This window comes from Phyllobates terribilis, unplaced genomic scaffold, assembly GCF_046119375.1.
Source record: "Phyllobates terribilis strain yellow unplaced genomic scaffold, ASM4611937v1 Scaffold_2__4_contigs__length_985480577, whole genome shotgun sequence".
NCBI lineage: Eukaryota > Metazoa > Chordata > Amphibia > Anura > Dendrobatidae > Phyllobates > Phyllobates terribilis.
Genome location: NW_027362762.1, coordinates 660,302,038 through 660,326,579, shown reverse-complemented (window position 1 = coordinate 660,326,579; position 24,542 = coordinate 660,302,038).

The following is a 24,542-nucleotide window of genomic DNA, read 5'->3' as shown; positions in this document are numbered from 1 at the left end:
AGGAGCCCCTCAATGAACTGCTCAGTTAACAGTCTGTTCTCATCATGCACATTGTCGGGGTCTACCTGTTTGATGGCCCTCAGTGCCTCCTGCAGGTTTAAAGCATTGTCCCGTACACTGTCCTGCGCCCGTTGTTTTCACCCGTAAAACTTCATTTTTATCTCAGCTGTAGTGCGGGTGTCAAAGGTGTCCTTTAGGCAGGCCAGTATCTCTTTCACAGTCCTTTTGTCTCTGGCTGACCAGGACTTCACTTCTCTCTGGGCTGCACCAATCAACTGGCCTATGAGGATGCTCACTTTCTGCTCCTCGGACAGGGGATACACTTTAAACAAGCTGCGCAATCTTTCTTTAAAGTCACTCAGGGTGTGTGACTCTCCTGAGTACTGAGGCAACCACGCCGCCCCCGGTATATATGGCATGGAGAATGGCATTACCGCGGCAGCGGCCGCGGCTGAAGTTCCCTCCATATTGGCCGTCTTCTTCCCCCCTAGTGAACCGTGGCCTACCTTCTTTCACTTTTCTTCCGTAGGCCGCAGTTCCGCAGGTGATGGTCTCCTTGTAGGACCTGGCGTCGCACGCGTCTGACGTCAGCGCTCGCTGGGGCTCCTTCCAGGACCTGGCGCTGCGTCAGTGCGTGAGGCGGGGCTTGGGCTTCGTGCGCTTCCAGCGGTTACACCCCTCTTCTTTCCGCGCGGCGACCCGAAAATGGCGGACAATGGCGGGAAACAGCGGCAATTGGCGGGAAAACTTCACCACGGTATGCCACACAGTTCGTGAAGGTGCACAGTACCCAGTGGCAACGGGCACGAGTTCCTGCCAACTACGCCAAAGTTGACGCGCCCCCTGGGCCGTGGGGTACCCGGAGCCGGGCCGGTAGGTGCTGGGGGTTGTAGTCACAGTGGCTGTGACCCGGTCCGTGACCCAGGTGGTCAAACCAAAGGGTAGTATTTGTGTACAAATGTTAATGTCCGACTACGCCACCTGTGGAATGCGGTAAATAGGAACCGCCACTGCGGAACAGTCCTCTGAAGCTGATGTTTGGCAGTAAGGGTGGTATTACTCCCCACAGGAAGAGTGTAGCTTCAGGGCAGCGTGTGGATGATGGTGGTTGTGCAGGGTGTCGCGGTGCAGAAATAATCACAGAGTCCGTATAGTGCAGTCCCAGGGCTTTTACTGGTGGCAATTATACAGGCCCCAACGGGAGTACTGGCTAGTGATGAGGGCCTGGTCAGTCTGGGAGCAAGCATAGAGTCCTCCTGGCCAGGTGGAGTTGTAGGCCTGCCGTTCTTACTATGCTCTTTGGCTATCCCGCTTGTAGCTGTGTTGTAGCCCACGTCCCTGAGTGTAACGTGCTGTGCTCACCCGTATGGCTGGCAGCTCGGGCCTTGTGGATTCATTGCTCCTCCTTGGCGGTACTGGTCCCTCTGTGCTGCTGAGCCTCCGGGCTTCTGATGGGGGCCAGGAGACCTGCAATCTCCTGCCCTGCGGTATCTGCTGCTGGGTTTGCAATCCCCACAGCCTCGGACTCCGGTGTCCGGTTCTCTGTAGACTCTGGCTAGGACGAGCTATCTCCAGCTCCAGTCTCTAGCTCCTTACTCCTTGGTGTCCACAACTCGACTTCTCACACTGAACTAAGCTAACCCCGCCTCCAGACCCAGTTATATAGGGCAGGATCCTCCCCTTTCTGGCCTGGAGCCAGGATGTGTTGCATGTACTGTGTTCCTGACCAGGAAACCCCTGTTTGCTCTCAGACAAGGCTTTATTACCACTGTGGCAACCAGACCCTCTGGGGTGCCACAATACCATACTGCTTGCTTGCTTGCACTTGAAATTGGGCCTTTTAGGCATGTGGAGGCGGAATCTGGCCACCACGTCATTGCTGTGTCGGAGGCCTGGTATCCATACTTAGTCCCCATCCGCTCAGCGGCCGGGTGTCCACGCTTGGGTGTCCAGGGGGAGGCCGGGTGTTCATACTCGGTCCCCAGCCACCCCTATTTGTACCGGTGCTCCTTATACACAAGCGCGCATACCAAAACATTACCTTTGCCCTCCCCAGTGCATTTAGTGGGAAGAACAGCCTAACCACAAACACGTGGACAAGTGAATGTGGCCAGGGATGGTCCATCTCACTGATGCCTTCACACTGGGTTAATATTGTGCAAGCCGGGACACAGTTGGACACTGGGATGCAACACGTCCTCCAGACATAGAGGATTGCGGGTCCTGGGTCAATCAGGCTTCAACACAAAGTTCAGAAGGTAGACAACAGCAGTGGTCGGCCTCCTACACAATGAGTAAATTATTCATGATCATGAGGCCATCCATCTCCTTAGCTTTCTGTTCCTTGGAATGCAAGCGCATGTATGTAGTGGCGGCTAGGCCTGAGGTGGTCAGTATTTTGGCTCCGAGGATTGCTGGATGTTTTCCTGCTACTATCCCAGTTCTATGACTCCCATTAAACAAAGCTTCAGGTGATGAATGATGGATGAGGTGGTGGCAAAGGAGAAAGAGCAGGAGGAACAGGGACCATTCACATCAATATCAGGCCAGTCAACCACACATGTCTTGTAGGATATGTTTCTGTACCAAAAGGAGCGGTTCGGCTACACAGTTATAGGGCATACAGTGAGTGCAATGCCTACCAAAAATTTCGAGGCACTCCAATGCCCCTTGGAAGTGACATGGAGGTCAGAGGGCCTTAACTAAACAGTTTTTTTCAATTATAGCAACTGGGTCTCCTGTACACTGTTGGCCTAAGCAGTGAATGGAAGGCTTTCCAAAATTGATGAGAAACTGCAATACCCCTTGAAACAGACGTGGATTACAGCGTACTAAAAACCTTCTACCCATTATTGGGGAGTGGGTCTCCCTTAGTGTTCGCCTATGCATTGAAAAGCAAAAGCTGACTAAAATTAGGAGGAAATGCAATGCCCGTTGGAAGAGTCGTGAAAGTTAGAGGTAATTAAAAACAACATTTCAATGCCCCTTGGAAGAGCTGTGGAGTTCAGAGTGGTTTAACAAGACCATTTTAATGCCCCTTGGAAGAGACGTGGAGTTCAGAGTGGTTTAACAAGACAGTTTTAATGCCCCTTGGAAGAGACATGGAGGTCCCAGTGGAATAAAAAGACAATATCAATGCCCCTTGGAAGAGTGGTGGAGGTCCCAGTGGAATAAAAAGACAATATCAATGCCCCTTGGAAGAGTGGTGGAGGTTACAGTGGAATAAAAAGACAATATCAATGCCCCTTGGAAGAGTGGTGGAGGTCGCAGTGGAATAAAAAGACAATATCAATGCCCCTTGGAAGAGTGGTGGAGGTCCCAGTGGAATAAAAAGACAATATCAATGACCCTTGGAAGAGACGTGGAGGTCACAGTAGCTTAACAAGACGATTTTAATGCCCCTTACAAGAGCCATGCAGTAAAGCATATTAAAAACAATATTCCCATTATTGGGGAGTGGGTCTCCCATTGTCTTTGCCTATGCCATCCAAGCAAAAGCTGTGAAAAATTAGGACGGAGGAACTTGCAATGCCCCTTACAAGAGCCATGCAGTACAGCATATTAAAAACATTATTCCCATTATTGGGGAGTGGGTCTCCCATAGTCTTTGCCTATGCCTTCCAAGCAAAAGCTGCCAAAAAATAGGACGGAGGAACTTGCAATGCCCCTTACAAGAACCATGCAGTACAGCATATTAAAAACATTATTCCCATTATTGGGGAGTGGGTCTCCCATAGTCTTTGCCTATGCCTTCCAAGCAAGAGCTGCCAAAAAATAGGACGGAGGAACTTGCAATGCCCCTTACAAGAGCCATGCAGTGCAGCATATTAAAAACATTATTCCCATTATTGGGGAGTGGGTCTCCCATAGTCTTTGCCTATGCCTTCCAAGCAAAAGTTGCCAAAAATTAGGACAGAGGAACTTGCAATGCCCCTTACAAGAGCCATGCAGTACAGCATATTAAAAACATTATTCCCATTATTGGGGAGTGGGTCTCCCATTGTCTTTGCTTATGCCTTCCAAGCAAAAGCTGCCAAAAATTAGGACGGAGGAACTTGCAATGCTGGCAACATGGACCACGGTCACCCTGGTGGTATAGTGGTGGTGGAGGCTGAGGATAGGGAGAAGAGCAAAAAACAGCCGAAATGAGGAAGCGTATACCTATGTGTGTGTGTGAAGCGGTGCATGGGAATACATCTCCCGAAATAACATAGTGGATTTGACTTTATGTTACTCTGCTGTCATTTGGTGGTTATGAGAAGTCTGGCCCAATCCAGCCCTTGTTCATTTTGATAAGGGTCAGCTTGTCAGCATTGTCAGTTGACAGGCGAGTGTGCTTATCAGTTATAATTCCCCCAGCGGCACTAAAAACACGCTCCGATAACACGCTAGCGGCAGGGCAGGCCAGGACCTCCAAGGCGTACAGAGCAAGTTCATTCCAAGTGTCCAGCTTGGATACCCAATAATTAAAAGGCACAGAGGAATCACGGAGGATGCTGGTACGGTCGGCAAGGTACTCCCTCACCATCTTTTGAAACTTTCCACTCCTTGTGAGAGTACCCCGCACCTCAGGGCCTGTAAGCTGGCTGGGTCTCAGAAAACTGTCCCAGAACGTTGACAGTGTTCCCCTGCCTCTGCTGGATTGGAGTTGCGTCTCTCTCGCCTGTACGCCTTGGTTGGGCAAGGGCCTTCTGGTACTGCCCCATTTTTGTAGACCTCTCCACCTCAGGAATAAGAGAGTGAAAGTTCTCCTTGTAGCGGTGGTCTAAAAGTGTCACCAACCAGTAATGACTGTCACCCAACATTTTGACAACGAGAAGGTCACGGTAAAGGTAACGTAGCATAAAGTCAGCCATGCGTGCCAGATTGGTAACGGGCAAGACTTCCGTGTCCTCACCAAGATGACGACTGACCATGCTCTCCTCCTCCTCCTCCCCCCTGTCCTCAGGCCACCCACACTGAACCAACGGTATGACAGTTGTACAGGTACTACCATCTACAGCGCATGATACCAGCTCCTGTTCTTCCTCCTCCTCCTCTCCCTCATTGTCCCCCAATGCACATTGGGATGAGATGAGGCTGGGCTGTGTGCAATTGCCCACTATGGCTTCTTGATCCATCTCATCATACTCTGGCTGCAATGCCTCCTCTTTAATTCTCTGCAGAGAGCGTTGCAAAAGACAGACAAGTGGGATGCTGATGCTAATGATGGCGTCATTGCCACTCACCATCTTGGTGGACTCCTCAAAGTTTGTCAGGATGGTACATATGTCAGACATCCAGGTCCACTCCTGAGGTTTTATGTGTGGAGTCTGACCTGAATATCGACGGCCTTGTTGCAGCTGGTACTCCACAACTGTTCTCTTCTGCTCACAAATCCTTTGCAACATGTGGAGGGTAGAGTTCCAATGTGTGGGGACATCACACACCAGTCTGTGTGCCGGAAGCTGCAAATGCTGCTGCAACACAGCAAGGGCGGCGGAAGCTGTTGCCGACTTCCGAAAATGAGCTGAAGGGCGGCGTACTTTGACGAGCAGATCTGGCAACTCGGGGTACGATTTAAGAAACCGCTGAACCACGAGGTTAAGCACATGAGCCAGGCATAGTACGTGTGTGATCTTGCCTCGCCTCAGAGCCGCCACCAGGTTACGGCCATTGTCACACACGACCAGGCCTGGATGTAGGTTCAGCGGTCTCAGCCACAGATCTGCCTGCTCTTTCACAGCTGTCCACAACTCACAAGCAGTGTGAGGTTTATCACCTAAGCTTATGAGTTTCAGCACAGCCTGTTGCCGCTTGGCTGAGGCAGTACTGCAGTGTTTCCAGCTTGTAACTGATGTGGTGATATCTGAGATGGAGGCTGAACATGAGGAGGAGGAGGAGGATGATGCGCAGGAGCTGTACACTGTGGGGGCAACTCTGACTGACATAGGGCCCACAATCCTTGGTGTGGGGAGGATGTGCTCCGTCCCAAGGTCCGACTGGGTCCCGGCTTCCACTATGTTTACCGAGTGTGCCGTCAGGGAGATGTACCGTCCCTGGCCATAAGCACTTGTCCACGTGTCCGTTGTCAGGTGGACTCTCCCAGTAACTGCGTTGTTGAGGGCACGGCAGATGTTTTAGGACACGTGCTTGTGTAGTGCGGGGATGGCACACGAGGCAAAATAGTGTCGGCAGGGGACTGAGTACCGAGGGACGGCCACCGCCATAAGGTTGCGGAAGGATTCCGTCTCCACCAGCCTAAAAGGCAGCATTTCCAACGCAAGCAGTCTTGAAATGTGCGAATTTAGGACTGTGGCCTGTGGGGCGTTGGCTGCGAATTTGCACTTTCGTTCAAAGGTCTGGGATATGGACAATTGAACGCTGCGATGGGACGTGGACGTGGACGTTGATGCTGTTTCTTGAGAAACTGCCATAACAAGTGAAGACTGAGAGGAGGGGGCATCTTTACATGCAGTATGGACAGGGGATTGCCTTGCACGGACAACAGGGGGTTCTCTTACACGCACAATAGCGGAAGAACCAGTGGTGACGCCCGCTGACACTGGTCATGGACCCTGGGGTTCGCCCCACAAAGTCTGGTGCTTTGCTGCCATGTGCCTGATCATGCTGGTGGTGGTCAGGCTGGTAGTTTTGTCACCCCTGCTGATACTGCCCTGGCAGGTGGACCCCGGCTTTCTTTGCCTCCACGTTTTGGTGACGACCCTGCCCTATGTCAGGGTTTTGTTAGAACCCTCCTGTTAGTTTTTTCTATCTTGTGTTTTGTGGTCACGTGACCATCTGCCTATATATTCCAGCTCCGCCCTTCTGGCCTTGCTGGACTTCAGTGTTGTTTGACTGTCTCTCTAGCCAGGTGCTTCGGTGTCTATCTCTGTCTAGTTTGCTTGGTCCTCTGGGACCTCTAGTACTTTTTGTCAGTTTGTCTTTTGTGCTCTGTAACAACTTCTGTTTAGGAGGTGTCCCATTTTTGTCCCAGTCCTTAGTTCATTTAGGGACCCCTCCCTTAATTCTATAGGTCTTCGTTCAGACTAGCCGAGGACTAAGGCGGGTCTGTTCACAAGGAACAGGCAGCCCGCTACATCGTAGGGATTCAGCTTAGTCTTACTGTAGGGACAGCTTTCCCCTATCTTTCCTTAGTTTATGTTGCAGATCTCAACAGTAAGTCCAGCCCAAAAAAAAAAACTAAAAGGAAAGAAATTCGGGGATCAGTATGGTTTCTGTCCAGGAGTTGGCTCAACGCCTGCAGGGATTGTCTCTGGAGGTGGCCGAGCTTCAGCAACACGTGAGTAGCTGTCCTGGAGCGCATTTTGTCGAACCCAAGGTAGGACTGCCTGATGTTTTTTATGGTAAACACAAGATTTTTTTTCCTTTAAAATTCTTGTTTGTTATATTTTCGTTTGAGACCAAGATCCTCTGGGAATGAATCACAGCGCATTGGTTTTATTATGTCACTTTTGCACAAAGAACCACAGGGTTGGGCCTTTTCTCTCCAGCCAAATGATCCGTGTTTAAGTTCTGTTGAAGAATTTTTTTCTGCTATGGGGCTATTATATGACGATCCTGATCGAATCTCATCTGCTGACTCAGAACTTAGACGTTTGAATCAGGGGTCTGAAGATGTTGAAAATTATTGCACACACTTCAGGAGATGAGCCTCAGAAGTTAAATGGAATGATTCTGCGCTGAGATGTTTATTTCTTGCTGGTCTGAGTGAAAGGATTAAGGATTTGCTAATTGCATTCCCTGCACCTGAGACTCTGCAGGAAGCTATGCAGTTAGCTGTTCGTGTGGACAGGAGACTGTGGTCCAGGGTGAATGATGTAAAAACTCCTGTAACGTCAGGTCCTAGTTCCCAGAAAATCTGCTCTGACAGCGGAGAACCAATGGAGGTGGGGGCAATGTCACCCCGCTCTCAGGAAAGAGACCGGAGATTCGTCGAGGGTTTATGTCTTTATTGTGGTAAGGCTGATCATTTGATTAAGTATTGTGAGCGTCATTTAAGTAAAGAAAAAAAAAGGTCAGTTACGCCCGTATAGCTTGTTTACGCTCTGCAGGAGTATTTCTTTCTGGGAGTACTACTCTGCAGGGAGATTTGATTGAATTTCAGGTATTTGTGGATTGTGGTTCAACACTTAATGTTATTGATAAAGGGTTTTTGGAAAACCTTAAATTGAAATCCAAACCTTTGTCATCACCTATTTCTGTAGTTGCAATTGATAACACTCCTTTGAAATGTATTACTCACAAGACTGCTGCATTTTCCCTCACTATCAATGGAGTTCACCAAGAAATTTTGGACTTGGTTGTTTTGGATAATTTGCCCTCTCCAGTTGTTCTAGGATTGCCTTGGTTAAAACTGCACAATCCTTTATTGGACTGGTCAACTAATGTGATTAAGTCTTGGAGTCCCAAGTGCTGTGATAAATATTGTAATGGTTGCATTGCGGCTGTGGAAAAAGGGGAATTACCTGTACCTATTCAAGATTTTTGGAGGGTTTTTTCAGAGGAGGAGTCGCAAATTTTACCTCCTCATAGGGATTATGATTGCGCCATTGAGTTTGTTCCTGGAGCTACTCTTCCCAAAAGTCGCTTGTTTAATCTGACTATCCCTGAAAGAAAGGCTTTGGAGGAGTACATAGAGACTAGCCTGGCTGCTGGTCACATTAGACCTTCTAAGTCGCCTGTGGCAGTTGGATTCTTCTTTGATAAAAAAAAGGACGGCGGTTTACGTACATGTCTGGATTTTCGTGAAATTAATAAGATTACCGTACTCAATTCCTACCCATTACCGTTAATTCCTGACTTGTTTAACCAGTTAGTGGGAGCCAAGTGGTTCTCCAAAATTGATCTCCGGGGGGCATACAATTTGTTACGTGTGAAGGAGGGTGATGAATGGAAAACTGCTTTTAACACTCCGGTAGGTCATTTTGAGAATCTGGTGATGCCTTTTGGTCTTACCAATGCACCTGCATTTTTTCAGAACCTTATTAATGACATCCTGAGACCTCTGATTGGTAAGAATGTGGTTGTGTATTTGGATGACATTTTGATTTATTCACCAGATCTGGAGTCCCATTGGCAGAGTGTACATGAAGTTTTGCAGTTATTGGGTGCGTCAGTGTACTGTGTGCGCTAAGTCAAAGGCTTCACATACTCCTGCGGGGTTGCTTTGCCCTCTGGAGGTTCCTAGTGCGCCTTGGACGCATCTCACTATGGATTTTATTACTGATCTTCCTGTGTCCGAGGGTTTTACTGTCATCAGGTTGGTCGTGGACCGTTTTAGTAAGATGTGTCATTTGGTTCCATTCATTAAGTTGCCCTGCGCCAAGACACTCGCTAAGGCGTTTATTAAGCAGATTGTCAAGCTCCATGGTGTTCCCACGGATATTGTTTCTGATAGAGGACCTCAGTTTGTGGCTCGCTTTTGGCATGCTTTTTGTGACAGGTTGGGAGTCCATTTGTCATTTTCGTCTGGTTATCATCCTGAGTCTAATGGACCGACTGAAAGAAAGAACCAGGATGTTGAACAGTTTTTGCGTTGTTTTGTGGCGGACAATCAAGAGGTGTGGTCGGAGTTTCTGCCTCTCGCAGAATTTGCTCTTAACAATCATACATCCTCCCCTGCTGGGTGTTCTCCTTTTTTTGTTGTACTGGGAGACATCCGTCTTTTGGTTCGTTTTCCAAATTGGGGTCGGCGGTGCCGGAGGAGGAGAATTTTTCCGGTGATTTGGAGAGAGTTTGGACTAATGTACGTTGTAACCTGCAAGAGGCTAACAAGAAGTCCAAGAAGTATTTTGACAGGAAACGTAAAGAGGTTTTGTTTACTGTGGGTGACATGGTTTGGTTGTCCTCGAAGAACCTGCGGTTGAGGATTCCCTCTAAAAAACTGGGTCCTAAGTTTGTGGGTCCATTTAAAGTGCTTCAAGTTGTTAACCCGTCTGCTGTTAGGTTGGATGGCCCTACTTCCTGGAATATTAATCCTGTGTTTCATGTTTCCTTGTTGAAAAAGGCTGACGTATCTGTGTTATGATCTGCTACAAGCACTAAGGAAAGACAGGAGATCGGTCCCTACAATAGAACTAAACTGGATCCCTACGATGTAACGGGGAACCTGATCCTGCGATCAGACCCGCTAAAGTCCTCAGCTAGTCTGTACGAAGACCTATAGATGCAAGGGAGGGATCCCTACAAGAACTAGGGACTGGGATAAAGTTGGACACCTCCTAGCAGAAATTGTAGCCGTAAAAGACAAACACACAACAAAGAACATAGAGGTCAGAAGACCTAGCAAAACTAACAGAAAAAGGTAACAGAGCACCAAGCTAGCTCAAGAGTAGTAATTACAATGAAGTCCAGCAAGGCCAGAAGGGCGGAGCCGGATTAAATAGGCAAAAAAGGTCATGTGACCAGCAAACAAGAAAAAAACCAACAGGAGAGTTCTAACAGTACCCCCTCTTCTAAGAGGATCCTCCGGATCCCCTAGGCCCGGGCTTATCAGGAAACCTCCTGTGAAACGCTCTGACAAGTCTGGAAGCAGAAACATCATCCGCCCTCACCCATGCTCGGGTCCGAAACCCTTCCAAGCGACGAGATACTGCAAACTCCCTCTATACCGTCTAGAATTTAGGATGCGGGAAATTTCATATTCCCCGTCCTCCACCACCGGAGGAACAGTGGCAGAGGCGTCACCAACCGACAAATCAGCTCTTTTCAACAGAGAAACATGAAACACCGGATTAATCTTCCAGGAGGTAGGAACCTCCAACCTAACAGCAGATTGGTTAACTATCTGAAGCACCTTAAAGGGCCCTACAAACTTGGGACCCAATTTTTTAGAAGGAATCCTCAATCGCAGATTCTTAGAGGACAACCAAACCATGTCACCAATAGCAAACGAAACCTCTTGCCGTTTCCTATCAAAGTACCTCTTAGATTTTTTGTTAGCCTCCTGAAGATTATCACGCACATCCGTCCAAACTCTCTCCAAATCACCGGAAAAACTCTCCTCCTCAGGCACAGCCGATACCAATTTGGAGAATGACCCAAAAGACGGATGTCTCCCAGAACAACAAAAAAAAGGCGAACACCCAGCAGAAGAGGATGTATGGTTGTTAAGAGCAAATTCAGCAAGTGGCAGAAACTCAGACCACCCCTCTTGATTGTCTGCCACAAAGCAACGCAAGAACTGCTCAACATCCTGGTTCTTTCTTTTTGTCTGGCCATTAGACTCAGGATGATATCCGGATGAAAACGACAAATGAACTCCCAACCTGTCACAAAAGGCACGCCAAAAACGAGCCACGAACTGAGGTCCCCTATCAGAAACAATGTCAGTAGGAACGCCATGTAGTCTGACAATTTCCTTGACAAAGGCCTTAGCGAGTGTCTTAGCGCAAGGCAGTTTGATGAAGGGAACCAAGTGACACATCTTGCTAAAACGGTCCACGACCACCCAGATGACCGTGAAACCTTCAGAGGGGGGAAGGTCAGTAATAAAGTCCATAGCCAGATGTGTCCAAGATGCACTAGGAACCTCCAGAGGGCAAAGCAACCCCGCAGCAGGAGCATGCGAAGACTTAGATCTAGCACACACAGTACATTGACGCACCCACTTAATGACTTCCTTCTGCCATCCAGGCCACCATAAACTGCGACCCACAAGTCTCTTGGTCTCAGAAATTCCTGGATGACCTGCCAACCGAGACTCATGACACTCAACAAACAAATCTCTCCTAAAGGTACTAGGCACAAACAACCTCCCATGGGGAGTGTTAGATGGGGCATTCTCCTGAGCTTTAAGAATCTCATCCTCCAAAACGGAGTCCAAAGCAGCAATCACAACACCTTCTTGTAAAATGCTCTCCTCCTTCTCCTCCTCCTTGATAGTGGAGGGTCTTGGCCAGTCCTTGATTACTGTGACCTTGTCAGGGTCTGGTACTACACCTTCGGCGCTTACCACATGACCTAGGTACTGTACCTTGGGCTTCAACAGGTGGCATTTTGACGGCTTCACCTTCAGGCCAAAACCAGCTAGGGCTTCAAACACCTCGGCCAGGTGCTTCAGGTGATCTTCATAGGACTTGGAGTATACAATGACGTCATTCAGGTACAGCAGTACTGTCTCGAAGTTCTTATGTCCTAGACAGCACTCCATCAACCGCTGGAAGGTTCCTGGGGCGTTGCAGAGCCCGAATGGCATGCAGTTGAACTCACTGAGGCCCATCGGCATTGTAAATGCGGTCTTTTCTTTATCCGCCTCTGCTACAGGAACCTGCCAATACCCACTAGTGAGATCCAAAGTAGAGAAATAATTAGCAGATCTTAATGCAGCTATTGACTCCTCAATCCTGGGTAATGGGTATGCATCTTTATGTGTAATGCGGTTAATTTGCCTGTTGTCAACACACATTCTCATTGTACCATCCTTTTTCCTTACGAGAACTAATGGAGCTGCCCATGGACTACAACTATCTCTTATCACCCCAGCCTCCTTCATCTCCCGTAACATCCCTTTTTTCATTTTGATAGTGTGCTGGGGGTACAGGCCGGTACCTCTCTTTGATGGGTGGATGATCTCCCGTGGGGATATGGTGTTGTACCCCTTTTACCTGCCCAAAATCTAGTGGGTGTTTGCTGAAGACCCGCTCATACTCCTGGACCACCTGGTATACTCCATGTTTTTGGTGCTGAGGGGTGGAGTCGGTGCCCACGTGTAGCTTCTGACACCAGTCCTCCATCTGCCTCTTGGAGCCATTATCCTCCGCCGGTTTGGATGGAGGTAAGGGTTCCACTGTCTTTATAGAATTGTTACTGACGGTGAATAATTTGGCAAGGGTAGCATACGGGGCAAATGGACCTCCTTCTCCCCAATATTCAGGATGCGGACTGGCACTCTCCCATGGCGGACATCGACTACCCCCCTGGCTGTCAAGATGGTGGGCCTACTGTCAGAGTATACGGGCTCTACCAGGGCCTGGTAATCTCTACCCCTGAGACCGATTGCTGCCCGACACCATATCAACATTTCACTTCTTGGGGGCATGGCAATGGGGAATGGGTCACTCATCCTGACACTGCCAATTTCACCACCAGACAGTTCTATCTGTTGTCTTCTCATCAGGGCTCTGATCTCTCTCTGCAGAACCCGCTGCTGACTGGAACTGGTGGTCTCCGCAACCTGCGGTAACAAGACAATAATTTCTGAAAGACAATTTTCAATGACATTAGTGCCTAAGGTTATCATGGGATGACTTTCTCGGCGATCAATGTCAACAATTATCATTCCTTGTGATGGCAACTCTACTTTGCCAACCTTTATGGTCACTTCTTTAAACCCCACTTGAGGTACGGGCTGACCATTGCTGGCATAGATGCTTAAATGTTCATCTGGACGGCGGGTAATGTCCGAATCAGTCCAGTATTGTTTGTAAAGAATGTAGGGGATGGTGGTCACCTGGGATCCAGTGTCCAGCAACGCCCTCATTGGGATGCCATCAAGCATGACAGGTAGGACCAGCCATCCTCCCACGTACTTGTCTCGCCAGCTGTGTGGGCCTGGTGGTCTTACTCCTGAGGGTTGGCCCTCTGCCCCAGGTTTTGCTCATTTAAATTACAGTACCTTGCATAGTGTCCTGGCTTGTGACAGCAGCGACAGATGGGCTGTCCGTCCTGGTCGTAGCGGTCACTGTTCCTCCCTCTGGTTGGTGGAATCCTCCTCTGTCGTCGCCACGGGACGTCCTCCGGACTGGAAGCCAGCTGGATCTTTTCCTTGGGGGACACCTGCATGGACTGCACCGTTTTGGTTAGTGCAGCTACACTTTTAGTCAGCTCTTGGACCTGAAAGTGCAGGTCTGTAGACGGGGCATTGTCCAGAGTCTGTGCATCAGCTCCTACAGGCTCTGGGGAAAAGCGTGCCACCTCCTGGTGGTATGTGATAGCTGGGCACCGGTGGGATGCAGCGCCTCCTGGTGTTGACTCTCGCAGCACCCGGATGGCTCTGTCTTTAAATTGTACAAAGTCCAGATCGGGATTTTGCAGAGCCATTATGTGCAGCTGTGTCCGGTGAGCGCTGGACAGGAGCCCCTCAATGAACTGCTCAGTTAACAGTCTGTTCTCATCATGCACATTGTCGGGGTCTACCTGTTTGATGGCCCTCAGTGCCTCCTGCAGGTTTAAAGCATTGTCCCGTACACTGTCCTGCGCCCGTTGTTTTCACCCGTAAAACTTCATTTTTATCTCAGCTGTAGTGCGGGTGTCAAAGGTGTCCTTTAGGCAGGCCAGTATCTCTTTCACAGTCCTTTTGTCTCTGGCTGACCAGGACTTCACTTCTCTCTGGGCTGCACCAATCAACTGGCCTATGAGGATGCTCACTTTCTGCTCCTCGGACAGGGGATACACTTTAAACAAGCTGCGCAATCTTTCTTTAAAGTCACTCAGGGTGTGTGACTCTCCTGAGTACTGAGGCAACCACGCCGCCCCCGGTATATATGGCATGGAGAATGGCATTACCGCGGCAGCGGCCGCGGCTGAAGTTCCCTCCATATTGGCCGTCTTCTTCCCCCCTAGTGAACCGTGGCCTACCTTCTTTCACTTTTCTTCCGTAGGCCGCAGTTCCGCAGGTGATGGTCTCCTTGTAGGACCTGGCGTCGCACGCGTCTGACGTCAGCGCTCGCTGGGGCTCCTTCCAGGACCTGGCGCTGCGTCAGTGCGTGAGGCGGGGCTTGGGCTTCGTGCGCTTCCAGCGGTTACACCCCTCTTCTTTCCGCGCGGCGACCCGAAAATGGCGGACAATGGCGGGAAACAGCGGCAATTGGCGGGAAAACTTCACCACGGTATGCCACACAGTTCGTGAAGGTGCACAGTACCCAGTGGCAACGGGCACGAGTTCCTGCCAACTACGCCAAAGTTGACGCGCCCCCTGGGCCGTGGGGTACCCGGAGCCGGGCCGGTAGGTGCTGGGGGTTGTAGTCACAGTGGCTGTGACCCGGTCCGTGACCCAGGTGGTCAAACCAAAGGGTAGTATTTGTGTACAAATGTTAATGTCCGACTACGCCACCTGTGGAATGCGGTAAATAGGAACCGCCACTGCGGAACAGTCCTCTGAAGCTGATGTTTGGCAGTAAGGGTGGTATTACTCCCCACAGGAAGAGTGTAGCTTCAGGGCAGCGTGTGGATGATGGTGGTTGTGCAGGGTGTCGCGGTGCAGAAATAATCACAGAGTCCGTATAGTGCAGTCCCAGGGCTTTTACTGGTGGCAATTATACAGGCCCCAACGGGAGTACTGGCTAGTGATGAGGGCCTGGTCAGTCTGGGAGCAAGCATAGAGTCCTCCTGGCCAGGTGGAGTTGTAGGCCTGCCGTTCTTACTATGCTCTTTGGCTATCCCGCTTGTAGCTGTGTTGTAGCCCACGTCCCTGAGTGTAACGTGCTGTGCTCACCCGTATGGCTGGCAGCTCGGGCCTTGTGGATTCATTGCTCCTCCTTGGCGGTACTGGTCCCTCTGTGCTGCTGAGCCTCCGGGCTTCTGATGGGGGCCAGGAGACCTGCAATCTCCTGCCCTGCGGTATCTGCTGCTGGGTTTGCAATCCCCACAGCCTCGGACTCCGGTGTCCGGTTCTCTGTAGACTCTGGCTAGGACGAGCTATCTCCAGCTCCAGTCTCTAGCTCCTTACTCCTTGGTGTCCACAACTCGACTTCTCACACTGAACTAAGCTAACCCCGCCTCCAGACCCAGTTATATAGGGCAGGATCCTCCCCTTTCTGGCCTGGAGCCAGGATGTGTTGCATGTACTGTGTTCCTGACCAGGAAACCCCTGTTTGCTCTCAGACAAGGCTTTATTACCACTGTGGCAACCAGACCCTCTGGGGTGCCACAATACCATACTGCTTGCTTGCTTGCACTTGAAATTGGGCCTTTTAGGCATGTGGAGGCGGAATCTGGCCACCACGTCATTGCTGTGTCGGAGGCCTGGTATCCATACTTAGTCCCCATCCGCTCAGCGGCCGGGTGTCCACGCTTGGGTGTCCAGGGGGAGGCCGGGTGTTCATACTCGGTCCCCAGCCACCCCTATTTGTACCGGTGCTCCTTATACACAAGCGCGCATACCAAAACATTACCTTTGCCCTCCCCAGTGCATTTAGTGGGAAGAACAGCCTAACCACAAACACGTGGACAAGTGAATGTGGCCAGGGATGGTCCATCTCACTGATGCCTTCACACTGGGTTAATATTGTGCAAGCCGGGACACAGTTGGACACTGGGATGCAACACGTCCTCCAGACATAGAGGATTGCGGGTCCTGGGTCAATCAGGCTTCAACACAAAGTTCAGAAGGTAGACAACAGCAGTGGTCGGCCTCCTACACAATGAGTAAATTATTCATGATCATGAGGCCATCCATCTCCTTAGCTTTCTGTTCCTTGGAATGCAAGCGCATGTATGTAGTGGCGGCTAGGCCTGAGGTGGTCAGTATTTTGGCTCCGAGGATTGCTGGATGTTTTCCTGCTACTATCCCAGTTCTATGACTCCCATTAAACAAAGCTTCAGGTGATGAATGATGGATGAGGTGGTGGCAAAGGAGAAAGAGCAGGAGGAACAGGGACCATTCACATCAATATCAGGCCAGTCAACCACACATGTCTTGTAGGATATGTTTCTGTACCAAAAGGAGCGGTTCGGCTACACAGTTATAGGGCATACAGTGAGTGCAATGCCTACCAAAAATTTCGAGGCACTCCAATGCCCCTTGGAAGTGACATGGAGGTCAGAGGGCCTTAACTAAACAGTTTTTTTCAATTATAGCAACTGGGTCTCCTGTACACTGTTGGCCTAAGCAGTGAATGGAAGGCTTTCCAAAATTGATGAGAAACTGCAATACCCCTTGAAACAGACGTGGATTACAGCGTACTAAAAACCTTCTACCCATTATTGGGGAGTGGGTCTCCCTTAGTGTTCGCCTATGCATTGAAAAGCAAAAGCTGACTAAAATTAGGAGGAAATGCAATGCCCGTTGGAAGAGTCGTGAAAGTTAGAGGTAATTAAAAACAACATTTCAATGCCCCTTGGAAGAGCTGTGGAGTTCAGAGTGGTTTAACAAGACCATTTTAATGCCCCTTGGAAGAGACGTGGAGTTCAGAGTGGTTTAACAAGACAGTTTTAATGCCCCTTGGAAGAGACATGGAGGTCCCAGTGGAATAAAAAGACAATATCAATGCCCCTTGGAAGAGTGGTGGAGGTCCCAGTGGAATAAAAAGACAATATCAATGCCCCTTGGAAGAGTGGTGGAGGTTACAGTGGAATAAAAAGACAATATCAATGCCCCTTGGAAGAGTGGTGGAGGTCGCAGTGGAATAAAAAGACAATATCAATGCCCCTTGGAAGAGTGGTGGAGGTCCCAGTGGAATAAAAAGACAGTATCAATGACCCTTGGAAGAGACGTGGAGGTCACAGTAGCTTAACAAGACGATTTTAATGCCCCTTACAAGAGCCATGCAGTAAAGCATATTAAAAACAATATTCCCATTATTGGGGAGTGGGTCTCCCATTGTCTTTGCCTATGCCATCCAAGCAAAAGCTGTGAAAAATTAGGACGGAGGAACTTGCAATGCCCCTTACAAGAGCCATGCAGTACAGCATATTAAAAACATTATTCCCATTATTGGGGAGTGGGTCTCCCATAGTCTTTGCCTATGCCTTCCAAGCAAAAGCTGCCAAAAAATAGGACGGAGGAACTTGCAATGCCCCTTACAAGAACCATGCAGTACAGCATATTAAAAACATTATTCCCATTATTGGGGAGTGGGTCTCCCATAGTCTTTGCCTATGCCTTCCAAGCAAGAGCTGCCAAAAAATAGGACGGAGGAACTTGCAATGCCCCTTACAAGAGCCATGCAGTGCAGCATATTAAAAACATTATTCCCATTATTGGGGAGTGGGTCTCCCATAGTCTTTGCCTATGCCTTCCAAGCAAAAGTTGCCAAAAATTAGGACAGAGGAACTTGCAATGCCCCTTACAAGAGCCATGCAGTACAGCATATTAAAAACATTATTCCCATTATTGGGGAGTGGGTCTCCCATTGTCTTTGCTTATGCCTTCCAAGCAAAAGCTGCCAAAAATTAGGACGGAGGAACTTGCAATGCTGGCAACATGGACCACGGTCACCCTGGTGGTATAGTGGTGGTGGAGGCTGAGGATAGGGAGAAGAGCAAAAAACAGCCGAAATGAGGAAGCGTATACCTATGTGTGTGTGTGAAGCGGTGCATGGGAATACATCTCCCGAAATAACATAGTGGATTTGACTTTATGTTACTCTGCTGTCATTTGGTGGTTATGAGAAGTCTGGCCCAATCCAGCCCTTGTTCATTTTGATAAGGGTCAGCTTGTCAGCATTGTCAGTTGACAGGCGAGTGTGCTTATCAGTTATAATTCCCCCAGCGGCACTAAAAACACGCTCCGATAACACGCTAGCGGCAGGGCAGGCCAGGACCTCCAAGGCGTACAGAGCAAGTTCATTCCAAGTGTCCAGCTTGGATACCCAATAATTAAAAGGCACAGAGGAATCACGGAGGATGCTGGTACGGTCGGCAAGGTACTCCCTCACCATCTTTTGAAACTTTCCACTCCTTGTGAGAGTACCCCGCACCTCAGGGCCTGTAAGCTGGCTGGGTCTCAGAAAACTGTCCCAGAACGTTGACAGTGTTCCCCTGCCTCTGCTGGATTGGAGTTGCGTCTCTCTCGCCTGTACGCCTTGGTTGGGCAAGGGCCTTCTGGTACTGCCCCATTTTTGTAGACCTCTCCACCTCAGGAATAAGAGAGTGAAAGTTCTCCTTGTAGCGGTGGTCTAAAAGTGTCACCAACCAGTAATGACTGTCACCCAACATTTTGACAACGAGAAGGTCACGGTAAAGGCAACGTAGCATAAAGTCAGCCATGCGTGCCAGATTGGTAACGGGCAAGACTTCCGTGTCCTCACCAAGATGACGACTGACCATGCTCTCCTCCTCCTCCTCCCCCCTGTCCTCAGGCCACCCACACTGAACCAACGGTATGACAGTTGTACAGGTACTACCATCTACAGCGCATGATACCAGCTCCTGTTCTTCCTCCTCCTCCTCTCCCTCATTGTCCCCCAATGCACGTTGGGATGAGATGAGGCTGGGCTGTGTGCAATTGCCCACTATGGCTTCTTGATCCATCTCATCATACTCTGGCTGCAATGCCTCCTCTTTAATTCTCTGCAGAGAGCGTTGCAAAAGACAGACAAGTGGGATGCTGATGCTAATGATGGCGTCATTGCCACTCACCATCTTGGTGGACTCCTCAAAGTTTGTCAGGATGGTACATATGTCAGACATCCAGGTCCACTCCTGAGGTTTTATGTGTGGAGTCTGACCTGAATATCGACGGCCTTGTTGCAGCTGGTACTCCACAACTGTTCTCTTCTGCTCACAAATCCTTTGCAACATGTGGAGGGTAGAGTTCCAATGTGTGGGGACATCACACACCAGTCTGTGTGCCGGAAGCTGCAAATGCTGCTGCAACACAGCAAGGGCGGCGGAAGCTGTTGCCGACTTCCGAAAATGAGCTGAAGGGCGGCGTACTTTGACGAGCAGATCTGGCAACTCGGGGTACGATTTAAGAAACCGCTGAACCAAGAGGTTAAGCACATGAGCCAGGCATAGTACGTGTGTGATCTTGCCTCGCCTCAGAGCCGCCACCAGGTTACGGCCATTGTCACACACGACCAGGCCTGGATGTAGGTTCAGCGGTCTCAGCCACAGATCTGCCTGCTCTTTCACAGCTGTCCACAACTCACAAGCAGTGTGAGGTTTATCACCTAAGCTTATGAGTTTCAGCACAGCCTGTTGCCGCTTGGCTGAGGCAGTACTGCAGTGTTTCCAGCTTGTAACTGATGTGGTGATATCTGAGATGGAGGCTGAACATGAGGAGGAGGAGGAGGATGATGCGCAGGAGCTGTACACTGTGGGGGCAACTCTGACTGACATAGGGCCCACAATCCTTGGTGTGGGGAGGATGTGCTCCGTCCCAAGGTCCGACTGGGTCCCGGCTTCCACTATGTTTACCCAGTGTGCCGTCAGGGAGATGTACCGTCCCTGGCCATAAGCACTTGTCCACGTGTCCGTTGTCAGGTGGACTCTCCCAGTAACTGCGTTGTTGAGGGCACGGCAGATGTTTTAGGACACGTGCTTGTGTAGTGCGGGGATGGCACACGAGGCAAAATAGTGTCGGCAGGGGACTGAGTACCGAGGGACGGCCACCGCCATAAGGTTGCGGAAGGATTCCGTCTCCACCAGCCTAAAAGGCAGCATTTCCAACGCAAGCAGTCTTGAAATGTGCGAATTTAGGACTGTGGCCTGTGGGGCGTTGGCTGCGAATTTGCACTTTCGTTCAAAGGTCTGGGATATGGACAATTGAACGCTGCGATGGGACGTGGACGTGGACGTTGATGCTGTTTCTTGAGAAACTGCCATAACAAGTGAAGACTGAGAGGAGGGGGCATCTTTACATGCAGTATGGACAGGGGATTGCCTTGCACGGACAACAGGGGGTTCTCTTACACGCACAATAGCGGAAGAACCAGTGGTGACGCCCGCTGACACTGGTCATGGACCCTGGGGTTCGCCCCACAAAGTCTGGTGCTTTGCTGCCATGTGCCTGATCATGCTGGTGGTGGTCAGGCTGGTAGTTTTGTCACCCCTGCTGATACTGCCCTGGCAGGTGGACCCCGGCTTTCTTTGCCTCCACGTTTTGGTGACGACCCTGCCCTATGTCAGGGTTTTGTTAGAACCCTCCTGTTAGTTTTTTCTATCTTGTGTTTTGTGGTCACGTGACCATCTGCCTATATATTCCAGCTCCGCCCTTCTGGCCTTGCTGGACTTCAGTGTTGTTTGACTGTCTCTCTAGCCAGGTGCTTCGGTGTCTATCTCTGTCTAGTTTGCTTGGTCCTCTGGGACCTCTAGTACTTTTTGTCAGTTTGTCTTTTGTGCTCTGTAACAACTTCTGTTTAGGAGGTGTCCCATTTTTGTCCCAGTCCTTAGTTCATTTAGGGACCCCTCCCTTAATTCTATAGGTCTTCGTTCAGACTAGCCGAGGACTAAGGCGGGTCTGTTCACAAGGAACAGGCAGCCCGCTACATCGTAGGGATTCAGCTTAGTCTTACTGTAGGGACAGCTTTCCCCTATCTTTCCTTAGTTTATGTTGCAGATCTCAACAGTAAGTCCAGCCCAAAAAAAAAAACTAAAAGGAAAGAAATTCGGGGATCAGTATGGTTTCTGTCCAGGAGTTGGCTCAACGCCTGCAGGGATTGTCTCTGGAGGTGGCCGAGCTTCAGCAACACGTGAGTAGCTGTCCTGGAGCGCATTTTGTCGAACCCAAGGTAGGACTGCCTGATGTTTTTTATGGTAAACACAAGATTTTTTTTCCTTTAAAATTCTTGTTTGTTATATTTTCGTTTGAGACCAAGATCCTCTGGGAATGAATCACAGCGCATTGGTTTTATTATGTCACTTTTGCACAAAGAACCACAGGGTTGGGCCTTTTCTCTCCAGCCAAATGATCCGTGTTTAAGTTCTGTTGAAGAATTTTTTTCTGCTATGGGGCTATTATATGACGATCCTGATCGAATCTCATCTGCTGAATCAGAACTTAGACGTTTGAATCAGGGGTCTGAAGATGTTGAAAATTATTGCACACACTTCAGGAGATGAGCCTCAGAAGTTAAATGGAATGATTCTGCGCTGAGATGTTTATTTCTTGCTGGTCTGAGTGAAAGGATTAAGGATTTGCTAATTGCATTCCCTGCACCTGAGACTCTGCAGGAAGCTATGCAGTTAGCTGTTCGTGTGGACAGGAGACTGTGGTCCAGGGTGAATGATGTAAAAACTCCTGTAACGTCAGGTCCTAGTTCCCAGAAAATCTGCTCTGACAGCGGAGAACCAATGGAGGTGGGGGCAATGTCACCCCGCTCTCAGGAAAGAGACCGGAGATTCGTTGAGGGTTTATGTCTTTATTGTGGTAAGGCTGATCATTTGATTAAGTATTGTGAGCGTCATTTAAGTAAAGAAAAAAAAAGGTCAGTTACGCCCGTATAGCTTGTTTACGCTCTGCAGGAGTATTTCTTTCTGGGAGTACTACTCTGCAGGGAGATTTGATTGAATTTCAGGTATTTGTGGATTGTGGTTCAACACTTAATGTTATTGATAAAGGGTTTTTGGAAAACCTTAAATTGAAATCCAAACCTTTGTCATCACCTATTTCTGTAGTTGCAATTGATAACACTCCTTTGAAATGTATTACTCACAAGACTGCTGCATTTTCCCTCACTATCAATGGAGTTCACCAAGAAATTTTGGACTTGGTTGTTTTGGATAATTTGCCCTCTCCAGTTGTTCTAGGATTGCCTTGGTTAAAACTGCACAATCCTTTATTGGACTGGTCAACTAATGTGATTAAGTCTTGGAGTCCCAAGTGCTATGATAAATATTGTAATGGTTGCATTGCGGCTGTGGAAAAAGGGGAATTACCTGTACCTATTCAAGATTTTTGGAGGGTTTTTTCAGAGGAGGAGTCGCAAATTTTACCTCCTCATAGGGATTATGATTGCGCCATTGAGTTTGTTCCTGGAGCTACTCTTCCCAAAAGTCGCTTGTTTAATCTGACTATCCCTGAAAGAAAGGCTTTGGAGGAGTACATAGAGACTAGCCTGGCTGCTGGTCACATTAGACCTTCTAAGTCGCCTGTGGCAGTTGGATTCTTCTTTGATAAAAAAAAGGACGGCGGTTTACGTACATGTCTGGATTTTCGTGAAATTAATAAGATTACCGTACTCAATTCCTACCCATTACCGTTAATTCCTGACTTGTTTAACCAGTTAGTGGGAGCCAAGTGGTTCTCCAAAATTGATCTCCGGGGGGCATACAATTTGTTACGTGTGAAGGAGGGTGATGAATGGAAAACTGCTTTTAACACTCCGGTAGGTCATTTTGAGAATCTGGTGATGCCTTTTGGTCTTACCAATGCACCTGCATTTTTTCAGAACCTTATTAATGACATCCTGAGACCTCTGATTGGTAAGAATGTGGTTGTGTATTTGGATGACATTTTGATTTATTCACCAGATCTGGAGTCCCATTGGCAGAGTGTACATGAAGTTTTGCAGTTATTGGGTGCGTCAGTGTACTGTGTGCGCTAAGTCAAAGGCTTCACATACTCCTGCGGGGTTGCTTTGCCCTCTGGAGGTTCCTAGTGCGCCTTGGACGCATCTCACTATGGATTTTATTACTGATCTTCCTGTGTCCGAGGGTTTTACTGTCATCAGGTTGGTCGTGGACCGTTTTAGTAAGATGTGTCATTTGGTTCCATTCATTAAGTTGCCCTGCGCCAAGACACTCGCTAAGGCGTTTATTAAGCAGATTGTCAAGCTCCATGGTGTTCCCACGGATATTGTTTCTGATAGAGGACCTCAGTTTGTGGCTCGCTTTTGGCATGCTTTTTGTGACAGGTTGGGAGTCCATTTGTCATTTTTGTCTGGTTATCATCCTGAGTCTAATGGACCGACTGAAAGAAAGAACCAGGATGTTGAACAGTTTTTGCGTTGTTTTGTGGCGGACAATCAAGAGGTGTGGTCGGAGTTTCTGCCTCTCGCAGAATTTGCTCTTAACAATCATACATCCTCCCCTGCTGGGTGTTCTCCTTTTTTTGTTGTACTGGGAGACATCCGTCTTTTGGTTCGTTTTCCAAATTGGGGTCGGCGGTGCCGGAGGAGGAGAATTTTTCCGGTGATTTGGAGAGAGTTTGGACTAATGTACGTTGTAACCTGCAAGAGGCTAACAAGAAGTCCAAGAAGTATTTTGACAGGAAACGTAAAGAGGTTTTGTTTACTGTGGGTGACATGGTTTGGTTGTCCTCGAAGAACCTGCGGTTGAGGATTCCCTCTAAAAAACTGGGTCCTAAGTTTGTGGGTCCATTTAAAGTGCTTCAAGTTGTTAACCCGTCTGCTGTTAGGTTGGATGGCCCTACTTCCTGGAATATTAATCCTGTGTTTCATGTTTCCTTGTTGAAAAAGGCTGACGTATCTGTGTTATGATCTGCTACAAGCACTAAGGAAAGACAGGAGATCGGTCCCTACAATAGAACTAAACTGGATCCCTACGATGTAACGGGGAACCTGATCCTGCGATCAGACCCGCTAAAGTCCTCAGCTAGTCTGTACGAAGACCTATAGATGCAAGGGAGGGATCCCTACAAGAACTAGGGACTGGGATAAAGTTGGACACCTCCTAGCAGAAATTGTAGCCGTAAAAGACAAACACACAACAAAGAACATAGAGGTCAGAAGACCTAGCAAAACTAACAGAAAAAGGTAACAGAGCACCAAGCTAGCTCAAGAGTAGTAATTACAATGAAGTCCAGCAAGGCCAGAAGGGCGGAGCCGGATTAAATAGGCAAAAAAGGTCATGTGACCAGCAAACAAGAAAAAAACCAACAGGAGAGTTCTAACAGTACCCCCTCTTCTAAGAGGATC